The sequence below is a fragment of the Stomoxys calcitrans genome, chromosome 1, assembly GCF_963082655.1.
Source record: "Stomoxys calcitrans chromosome 1, idStoCalc2.1, whole genome shotgun sequence".
Taxonomy (NCBI): Eukaryota; Metazoa; Arthropoda; class Insecta; order Diptera; family Muscidae; genus Stomoxys; species Stomoxys calcitrans.
In genome coordinates this window covers 151,602,732-151,614,569 of record NC_081552.1, presented here as the reverse complement: position 1 = coordinate 151,614,569, position 11,838 = coordinate 151,602,732, and positions in this window count along the sequence as shown.

The following is an 11,838-nucleotide window of genomic DNA, read 5'->3' as shown; positions in this document are numbered from 1 at the left end:
AATTGACGCATTGGAAGACAACATTGAAACATTTATTCGTGAGGTACCGACATGTTGGAAAGAATATGCCAAAATAGGACTAAGCGGATGGAGCATTTGAGGCGCAGTCAGGTCAACATTTGCATGAAATAATCTTAAATTATATGAACCGTACTATCGCTTCAAATATGTTAGGTTAGGTTGAAAAGAGGGTGCAGATATTAATCCGCCCCATGCCACTGTGGACATACACCTTAGCCATTAATCGGCCTGTTGTGCGCTCTCAAAACTATAAAGTAACCTCTAAAAAGAAAATTTTAAGTTAGGAATTCCTTGCTACTTACAAAATATTTAAATGTTTTCAATACCACTCCCCTTAGTTTGTTCATGTCTGGTATTGTCTCCACCTAAGTACCGACATCTGTTAGACGCGGAAGCCGGGCAATGACAAAGGAACTGCTCCAACGTCCCATCATATTCCCCGCATGCCCTACACATGCTATCACTTGCCGCACCGATTTTACATAAGTAAGCTCGTAGTCCTATGAGTCCCGTTATGAATCCCGCTATACTGACCTCCTTCTTGCTTCCTTTCAGCAATAGCCTCGTCTTCTCACGATCTGGATCCCCCCATAGGATTTTGCCGTCCTACTAACCGTTTCGCTGTTTCCTATATTGCATGCGCATTCGTCGCCCACTCCCTTAACTCGGACTGCGTCGACCCGAGAGGCTTCGGGTTAACCAGTTTTATTGACGCTAGTTCTCTGGCCTTCACCGCCAAATTCGTCTGCCCTTTCATTTCCCTTTCCCCCTTTATGGCCCGGCACCCAGACGATGCGGATCGAAATCGTCTGAGGAAACGTGGTGCCTTAAATTGACCCACCTTCGTCTTCCTCGTGAACAGGCATATTTCAGTCTTCTCTAGGTTAACATTGAGACCTCTGGTTCTAGCCCAGTCATATGCCATATGCAAGACCCTTTCGGCCCTTCTGCATAGCTCGTTTGGATTCTTACCCCTTTGAAGTATTATAACATTGTCTGCGTAGCACACGGGTTCAAATCCCTCCTCAGTCAGCATCCGTAATAGGTCATTTATGGTGGTCACCATAGGAGTGGCGATAAAATGCCCCCTGTGGCGTGCCCTGTGCCCCTATATCCCTTGTATTTATGCCATGGGACACACAACTTATCCACCTGTTCCTTAGCATATGGTGTATCCAGTCTCTAAGGACCGGGTCCACCCAATATTTGACTAAGGATTGGATCAATGTGTCGGTCCGCACATTGTCAAAAGCCCCTTCGATGTCAATGCATATCGCCAGTGTGTACATTTTAGCATCCAAGGATTCTTCTATTGGGTCGCCCAAAAAGTAATTGCGGATTTTTCATATAGTCGGCGTTGACAAATTTTTTCACAGCTTGTGACTCTGTAATTGCATTCTTTCTTCTGTCAGTTATCAGCTGTTACTTTTAGCTTGCTTTAGAAAAAAAAGTGTAAAAAAAGTATATTTGATTAAAGTTCATTCTAAGTTTTATTAAAAATGCATTTACTTTCTTTTAAAAAATCCGCAATTACTTTTTGGACAACCCAATATTTTATGCACAACCTCGTGCAGGACAATCTCCACAGCCCTTCCCTTGACATAGGCATGCTGTTTGTATTTGGGCAGTTCGCGGGGTGTCCTACTCTTTATCATGATGTCCACAATACGTTCCATGGTTTTTAAGTAGAAAGGACGTAAGGCTTATGGGTCTGTAGACCTTTGGTGTCGCATAACTTGCCTTGCCGGGCTTGGGTATAAACACCACCCTTGCCTCCTGACAGACTTTTGGAGTATATGAAAGTCCTAGGCATATATATATGAAAGTCTGCCTCTTTCGGTAGTAACGCCGGAAATGTTCCATCAGGTCCAAGTGACTTAAATGGTTTGAAGCTCCTCAAGGATTCCTTCACCATAAATTTCGTAATTATAAACCTTCGGATCAACGTCATTATTCCAAGATTCCGGTGTCTCCGTGAGTCCCATCGTATCCTGTGGAAAATGGGTTTTCATCAAAAGCCTCATCATGTCCCATGTTGTCTACTAAAGTTTCAGGTTGGACATAGGATTTTGAGAGAAACTTTTTTATCTTGGCGGCGTTTTTAACGCTATCGACCTGTTCGCAGAAAAACTTCCAGGAGGCACGTTTTGCCGCTCTGGTAATCTTATTGTATTCCTTGAGCCGTGTGTAATACACACCCCAAAAACTTTCGTTTTTTTACGACGTGCTCTGTTAAAAAAGTCTGCGGGCCTCTTTTCACATATTGCTAATCTCCCCGGTCATCCAGGGTTTTTCTTGGGCTGATTTCCTTTCCCGAAGAGGACAACTATCTTCGAAGGACCCCACCAGTGCAGTCGTAATCCTGTTGACATTTTCGTCAATGTCTGCTATGCTTGGACAATCTAAATTGTCTTGCCCAAGTCTTCTTCTGAGTAGCCTTCCGAATTTTGTCCAATTGGTTTTCAACTTATTCCGAAGCTTATCGGATGCGGCGCTGGCGGTGCTATTCTAAAACTTAATGTAGCGATGGTCAGAGAAAGAGTGTTCCATGGAGACCCTCCAATCCTGAACCTCATCGATCCGATTTTCTGAACATATCGTCACATCTAATACCTCCTCCCTAATCCTATTAACAAAGGTAGCGGTGTTACCAATATTAAGTCGTTGTTGTTGTAGTAGCAGTGTGTGGTACACTGAAGCGGCAGCCCTTGCCGATGAAGGAATTCATCGAATCAATCCGGTACATACAACCGGCTGCCATGGGATCGACCAATATTAAGTGTTATTAGGTCGTTAGTATTCAAGAACTCTGCCAGGGCTTGGCCCCGCTTATTAGTGTTGGTACTACCCCACGAAATGTGGTAAGAGTTCGCATCGCATCCTTTTAGTACCTTGTCTGTTTTGCTTGCCTCACCAGCCGTTGCAGCTCCAAAGTGGGTGACGGTGTGGGAGAGTCGAAAAGTAGATAAAGTGATGCCAGGTATGCTCCACCATCTCCCTGTCTCACCACTGTTGCATCCGACGTTGACAGCTCCGTGGAAAATATATAATAATTGGTAGTTGATATGGTTCAGTCCAGAAACTTTGTTCCGGGTCGTCCATGGCTCCTGAATTAAGGCAATATGAATGTTGTCTTGCCCTTGCTGATTTTCTCCATCAGAGCGTGTGTAGCAGTCTCGCTCCGGTGGAGGTTTATTTGGATTACCTCAATCATTGGTCCTCCAGAAAATGGGCATCTTGGGCGTAGGTGATGATCTCATGGTCTGCTCCCTGTTCTTTAGATTGCATTGACTTTCCTGTCACTGCACAGCCAGATGTCATCGTTTTAGATCCTAGTCTTCCGACTATTTATAAAGTCGGTAATGGTTCCATCGTCGGGTCCCTGTTGGTTAAGCTGTATTGGCTTTTCATTCTCTGTACAGTCATTTATCAGTGAGGACATAAATATTTCAGAACAAGTAACTGTAGAGTGCGATTTCGAAGTTCTTTACTATTTGCCATAAAAATTATAGGAATGTAGACACAGAAGAAACTATGAGAGCTTGAAAATATTTAGTCCTCAACCCAAGAAATACATTTTTTGATATCAGTTTCAACTTTTTGAACCACTTAACAATAGTTAACTCATTTGCTACATATTTCTGTGCATTTGTGGCAATTTTAGACCTACCTTTTTAGGTTTAAAAGCTCAAATATGATTTTACTCGATATTTTGTTTCAGAAAATTTAATAAGATGAAAACAGCAGAAATGTTTGCCATTTTAACAAAAAAATTGTTGCTTTCCCATTTTCAGCAGACTATCCATTGTAACTCCAAAAAGGTTTGTCGACTTTACAAACAAATTTCTCTGGGTGGAACTTTTTTGCATCATTCTAAACAAACCTTTGAAGCCAAGATGCAACCATGACCCCTAGAAGTTTATCAAATTTAAGGAAAAAATTGTTTTGTGTACTGTAAGAGAGGTCTTGGCAGAGCTTGCCTGGCTGTGGCTGTTTTGTAATTCACCAATCCAACTTCCTCAGTGGAATATACAAAAATTGATAGGACGGGAGTTTACAGAAAATAAAAAAGGTTTCAGAATATTTAGAATTTAAACGCTTGAACTCGTGATTAAAGAATATTTCTAACATTACAAATTTTATATATAAAGACTAAAATAAAAAGATCTTAAACATAAAAAAAAAATATATAAATTAGAAGACATCTTCCTTCTTCTGTCCCTTTGGTATCACAATGGACGAAAATGTTCAAGTGAGTGGCTACAACAACAGCAACATCAGTAGAATCAAATTCTTTACTCAGATCGAGTATTGCGAGAGCCTTTTTTCTATGAAGACATTGTCTGACATTTTTAGTCAGATGTCAAACAAGTGATGTGGTGCTGTGGTACCTCCGAAACCCAAATTGACATGAATGTATGAGATTTATCTCATCTAAATAATTAGGTATCTGATTCCCTAACAGTATCTCTAACGCTTTAAAAAACTGAAACGCTAGGTCGCGAATTATCTGTGTAGTTGCCAGTTGTTTGTGGAATTTGGGAATGAGAAGTCGAAGCACCGTAGAGTGAATCAGGGAGTTCCCCTACAGGGGGTAATATCTCCGGCACTGTTTAACCTCCACCTTTCCTTCATTCCACTCCCTCCACACGGCATAGAGGTCGTGACATATGCGGACGATTGTACGATCATGGCATCGGGCCCCACCCATTGAAGACGTTTGCGATAGGTGAAACGTCTTCCTCAACGAACTTGCCTCTTTTTCGCTGCATTAAATATGAAGTTATATGCCACCAAATCTTCAGCGACATTGTTCACTGCAAATACCCGTGAGGTGAATAATGATCAGAATGTGATGATCGATAGATCCTGATCATTAAATGCCCCAACATATTTGGCGTCACATTTGACAGCTCTTACACTTTCTCCCCACATCCTAAAGCAATTTGCGATAAATTCAGAAGTAGAAACAACGTGCTCAAGTCAATTGCCGGCAACACTTGGGGGGCTGACAAAGAAACCTTGTTGACCACGTACAAAGCAATTGACCGTTCTGTGTTAAGTTGTGTTATGTGACACGCAATGGAATAATATTCAGATCTGTCATAATGCCACTCTTCCAACTGCGACGGGGTGTCTCCTCAGTTCTCATGTAAACCGCCTTCGCCAGGATACAAAGATCCTTCCCCTGCGAAGACCCAACTAAGTGGTGATTTTTTAGCTATTATCTTTTTGGCAACACTGGTTTAAACAGCTCACGCACGTTTCGAGTTTTGTTTCACTGTCAAACATCTTCAGGTTGGTCTATAATTTAACCATGAACCGTCTTTCAAACGAACAACGCTGGCAAATTATTGAATTTTATTATCAAAATGCGGGCTCTGTTAAGAAAGATCATCGCGCGCTTCTTCCATTCCATCAAAGAAGCCCATTTTTGGCTCAATGGGTACATAAATAAGGAGAATTATCAATTTGGGAGTGAAGATCCGCCAAAAGCATTGCAAGAGCTACCAATGCATCCAGAAAAAGTCACAGCTTGGTTCGGTTTATGGGCTGGTGGCATTATTGGACCGTACTTCTTTAAACATAATGCGAATCGTAACGTAACTGTGAATGGTGAGCGCTACCGTGAGATGATATCCAACTTTTTTTTTGCCCAAAATACAAGAGCTTGACTCGCATGACATGTAGTTTCAACAAGGCGAGTTCGGTGAACATTTTATTGCACATTCCGTACCGATCAATTGGCCGCCTTGATCGTGCGATTTAAAGCCTTAAGAATATTTTTTGTGGGGCTATGTTGAAGAGCATGTCTATAAAGACAAGCCCGCTTCAATTGACGCATTGAAAGACAACATTGAAGCATTTATTCGTGATATACCGGCAGAAATGTTGGAAAGAGTATGCCAAAATTGGACAAAGCGGATGGACCATTTGAGGCGTAGTCACGTTCAACACTTGCATGAAGTAATCTTCAAACATTAAATTATATGGGCCGTACTATCACTTCAAATAAAGATTTCATGCATTTTTTCCGAATTTTGTGAGTTTTTTTGAAAAAATTTCGTATAGCTCTTGAAAAATCACCCTAGATGCTGTCTTAGAAATAAAATCTGGGCTGTTATCGCAGAGACCATCAAAGTCATCATCTTGTGGATAGGTACCCACCGCCCAGAAGCCTTAGGGTAGATCTACATGATCCTGAGCGTATTTGGGCAGCACACACACTTCCACATCAATTCCTGTTCGAAATAGAAGCAGACGGACAGTGGAAACAACTTCGCGTGGGTTCGTTGATGGTTGTTGATACTCACACAAACACAGTTTGGTCTTTTCTCAACAGTGTTCGTGTGCCTATCACTGATCCAGAACTAGGGGTTCAGCGCTACAAGAGAGAACTTCTAAATCAAGCAGCATATCAAGCGAGTCTAGACAATATTCATGATGCGGTGAATAGCTACCGGGTAAATGTGCTCATTGGAGAACGACCGCCTCGTATTGCACATGAAGAAATTGACCTCCTCCGGCAAACCAGAGAAGTTCCCGCTCAATTACGATTCGGCTGATGCAGCCGCCTCAACTCCTACTGACCAAGGACCAATTGTGAACAGGGTCCACACGACACACCTCACCTGATAAACTGCCCAGCCAGACGCACTCCATATGAAAATGTGGCTACAACAACCCACTCGACTATGACCCAGATCCCTGTGGACGCACCCACCTTTGTCGCAGAGTTCCTGGAGCTGGATACTCAACAAAGTCAAGCAGACGAAAAATAAAGCACAACACACTGCTAGAACAACAACAACAAGTCAATCCCATGGCAGCCGGTTGTACGTACCGGATTGACCCGATGGAGTTCTCCATCGGCAAGGGCTGCCGCCTCAGTGTACAACACAACAACAACAACAAGTATTTGTATAGTTTATCGCGTCACCGATACCTTGTAGTCTACCCACGCCAGCGGCATTCCGCAGGACATATAAATGACCGTAATCCGAAGAGGGCCATTTGCCTGACTCCCTCAGTCTCAGGGCAGTCTTCAACGGCACTCCACTTCACGTACAAGTCTCTGATCCTCCCTCCTCGCCCCCGATATCAGCAAGGCAAGTGCAAAATAACAACAATGTGACGGCCGAGAGAAGGCACACGAACTGTTTACACTATCGTTTTTCGTATACTTCTTCAGTTCAATTTCGTTTTAAAAATAACGCCCAAGCAAATATTTGCTCCCGAGAGCGCCAGCTGCATTCCATCCAGAACCGGTCTCCTGAACTCGGCATGTGTCCTCATTTTGGTGAACAATGCCAGCTCTGTCTTTCTGCGATTTATGATATGCGCATTGGTCCTCGCCTTTCCGCAGCGCGGCTTGACGGAGATCCACGAGAGTAGATAGAAAGCTGCGGCCAACTAAAATAAAGACGTCATCAACATATGCAACCAACTTAATTATTTCCACCTTGAGGGACCTTAGAATCCCATTGATAAGCAAGAGCTGTAAGAGAGGGGATAAAACCACTCCCTGCGGTGTCCCTTTGGTCACAATTTTCCTTCTCGAGTCTTTAGCCAATAAATCATTTATTATTTGCCCTTCAGAATAATATCCTTTACAAAACCTCCATCACTGCTCTAGTTCAATCAACTTTATAGCACTTACAAGGATACGGTATCGGAAACAGCTACCGAGCAAATGTCGCCCTCAAAGGCCATCCATCCATTGCAGTCGGTTGTAAAGGGTTTTTCAAAAGGGAAACTACAACAGTTGACCGATAGGGCGCGGGAAAGTTGTGAGCACCATACAAGCTGGTACATTGAGGTCTGATCTGTGTGGTGTTAATTGCTGTCACGAGAAGCTTAGCTGCGAGCTACCGGGCGCGTCCACAGGCTGCGAATAGTGGAATGCTCCATCCCGAGTAGCTGTAACTGCAGCCGCTGAACATCAGCAGTATAGAGTGGAGGTGGGGGATTGGACTTCGTTATACACCATTCCGTGCAGTATAGACCTATCTCGCCTGCGCTTGACGCTAGTGACCCCTACATGGAATGTATGGGGGTAGCAGTCAGGTCTGGTACTGCCGAGATAGAGATATACAACGTGTATATACTGCCGGTTGGTAGCTGTGTCCCGATCAATGGCCATGCTTACAACCCCGACATAAGTGGGTTGCTATCTGGCCACAATCGTCTGGTTCTGGCCACAATCGTCTGGTTTAATGCGCATCACACGTCATAGCATTCTCCCCTAGGTAACGACCAACGTGGCATAGCTTTGGCAGAGCAGATTGATAGCTCCACGTTTTGCACGGTGAATGAGGATGCCCCCACTAGAATTACGAGGAGGTGCAGCAGCTCGCCAGACATCTCAATTGCTTCCCCTAATCTCCTGAGTGACGTATCCTGGCAAGCCGTCATCTCTTTGGGGTCAAACCACCTCCCCATAATTCTCACCATCGGCCGACCACCCGACTTCATAACCTCTGAGCGCCGGACGTTTATCAATTATAAGAAGGCCGATTGGACTGACTTCAGAGACTATACCAATCGCCGCTTCAGTGAACTGCCACCGCCCTCTGATGTGCTTGTGGCCGAGAGGAAATTCCGAGACATCATTAACGCAGCAGCCGCTCGCTTTATACCAGCCGGTCGAATACCCCAAGCGCGGCCAAATTTCCCGGCGCAAGCAGTGGTACTCGCAGACGAGCGTGATGGGATTCGTGCTATGGACCCCGCTAACCCCAAGCGAGCTGAATCTAGAAATAAACAGGGTTCAACGAACACAGGCGGAATTTGTGGCTGGAACACTTGGAGCAATGTAACTAAGGCACCGGTGTAGGCAAACTGTGGGCCACTGTTAAGTCACTCTCGAACCCCGGGTGACGGGATGACAGGACCTCAGTCACTTTTGGCGAGATAACCGTGACTGATCCGAAGAGATTCGCCAGGTTGTTCAACCGTCAATTTATTGTGCATCCCGAGAGAGACAGGGCAAGGAGGAGAGCCATTCGCCATATTCGTGGTCTCCGAGCCGATGAACAGCCATCACAATTTACCGTGGGCGAAGTTACGAATGTCATCCGTGGCGCCAAATCTTCTAAGGCGTTGGGCCCCGACGGAGTCTCTACATTGATGTTGAAGTATCTGGATTCACCTGGAGTTGAGTACCTTACCACTGTCCTCAACCTGTCATTGAACACTCTTATAGTTCCCGATGTCTAGAAAATGGGCAGAGTGATCCCGCTACTGAAGCCTGGAAAAGACCCGAGTTTGGGGGAATCGTATAGAGCGATCTCCCTTCTCTCACCAGTGGCAAAGACGCTTGAGGCATTACTCCTCCCGAAAATTTCCATTCGCCGAGCATCAACATGGACTTCGGAGACTGCACAGCACAACAACAGCTTTGCATGCCATCACCACACACATTTGTCGTGGCTTCAATCAACCCAGGCCTTGTGATAGGACGGTCCTCGTGGCACTGGACCTATCGAAGGCATTCGACACGGTCAGCCATGCCAAATTATTTGAGGACATCGCCAACACGTCCCTCCAGCCAGGCCTGAAACGTTGGGTCGCGAATTATCTGTATGGTCGCCAGTCATTTGTGGAATTTAGGGATAAGAAGTCGAAACACCGTAGAGTGAAACAGGGAGTTCCCCAAGATGGGCGATATCTCCGACAATGTTTAACCTCTACCTATCCTCCATTCCACCCCCTCCAGATGGCATAGAGATCGAATCATATGCGGACGATTGTACGACCATGGCATCAGGCCCCCCACCCATTGATGACATCTGCGATAGGTTGAACGTCTACCTCAACGAGCTTGCCTCATATTTCACTGCAAGAAATCTGAAGATATCCGCCACCAAATCTTCAGCCACACTGTTCAGTACAAATACGCGTGAGGTGAATACTGAGCTGACTGTGATGGTCGATGGAGAAATGATTCCGACCATCAAGTGTCCCAAAATACTTGACGTCACATTTGACAGCTCCTACACTTTCTCCCCACATGCCACAGCAATCTGCAATAAAGTCAAAAGTAGAAACAAGGTCCTCAAGTCACTTGCTGGCAGCACTTGGGGTGCAGACAAAGAAACCTTGTTGACCACTTACAAAGCAATTGGCCGGTCTGTGGTAAGTTATGCAGCGCCAGTGTGGTCACGTCAGCTTTGTGACACGCAGTGGAATAATATTCAGATCTGTCAGAATGCCGCCCTCCGAACTGCGACGGGCTGTCTCCTCAGTTCTCATGTGGACCACCTCCATCAGGAGACAAAGATCCTACCAGTGCGAAGACATAACTACATGCTGTCTAAGCAATACCTTTTGGGCTGTTGTCGCAGAAATCATCCAAATCATCATCTTGTGGATAGATACCCACCGCCCAGAAGCCTTAAGGTAGATCTACATGATCTAGAGCGTGAGGTTCAGCGCTACAAGAGAGAACCTCTTGATCAAGCGGGTCTAACAACATTCATGCAGACACGGTAGCAGATGCGGTAATTGGCTACCGGGTGAATCTAGTCCTTGGAGAACGACCGCCACCCATTGCACCCGAAGAAATCGACCTCCCCCGGCAAACCAAAGTGGTTCTGGCTCAATTACGTTCCGGCAGATGCAGCCGCCTCAATTCCCACAGAGCTAGGATTGATGCCGACGTGCAAGATATATGTCCCGATTGTAACCAGGGACCGCACGACACACGTTACCTGTTTAACTGCCCGGCCAGACCCACTCGACTCAGACCCAGATCCCTGTGGACGCACCCCATCTTAGTCGCAGAGTTCCTGGGTCTTGACACTCAACAGAATCAAGCAGACGAAAGATAGAACACAATAAACTGCTACAACAACAACAACAACAGTAAACGACGCCATATTTTATGCCGCTCTTTTGACATTTCTCTATAGTAAGGTTTGCCATTTCATGATGGAAAGGTAAACAAGCCAATAACGAGTCGAAATTATTAAAATTTACTACAAAAATTCAGAGTCAGTGACCTCAACGTTAAGAGTGCTACGTCCAAGGTTCATTTTTGACTGAATGGCTTCGTCAATAAGCTAAATATACGTTATTGGTCAGACAGCAATCGACGCGTTCCCCATGACTCATCATCGCATCCCGAAAAAAATACCGTTTATGGGCCGGCGGCGTCGTTAGGCCGTACTTCTTTCGTGATGATCAAGACATGTTACTGTGAACGGGAATGGCTACTGTTCAATGATAACAGTTAGCCCCAATTGGATGATATGGACTTGGAGGACATGTGGTTCCAACAGGACGGCGCCACAAGCCACATAACAACCCCATGGCAGCCGGTTGTACGTACCGGATTGACACGATGAAGTCCTTCATCGGCAAGGGCTGCCGCCTCAGTATACAACACACTGCTACAACAACAAAAAGCCACACAACGAATGTCACAATCAATCAATCAATTTATTGGAAACCAAGTTTGGGGAACGTGTATCTTACGAAATGGTCTATTCGATTGGACAGCTCGGTCATGCGATTTGACGCCGTTAGACTATTTCCTGTGATGCTACGTCAAGTCTATGGTATATGCCAACAAGCCAGCGACGATGAATTTCGTACGAATATCAAACTTGAAATTGCAGCAGTGTCGGCCGATTTATGCTTGAAAAATCGAAAATTGGGTTCAACAACTGGACATCTGCAAGGGTGCCCATGGTGACCATGCAAAAGAAACCGTTCTTGTTGTATTTAAAAGAAAAAAACTTTTGTAGCGCTCCATTTGAAAAACCCAGTACGGATTGGCCCGATGGAGTCCTTCATCGGCAAGGGCTGCCGCCT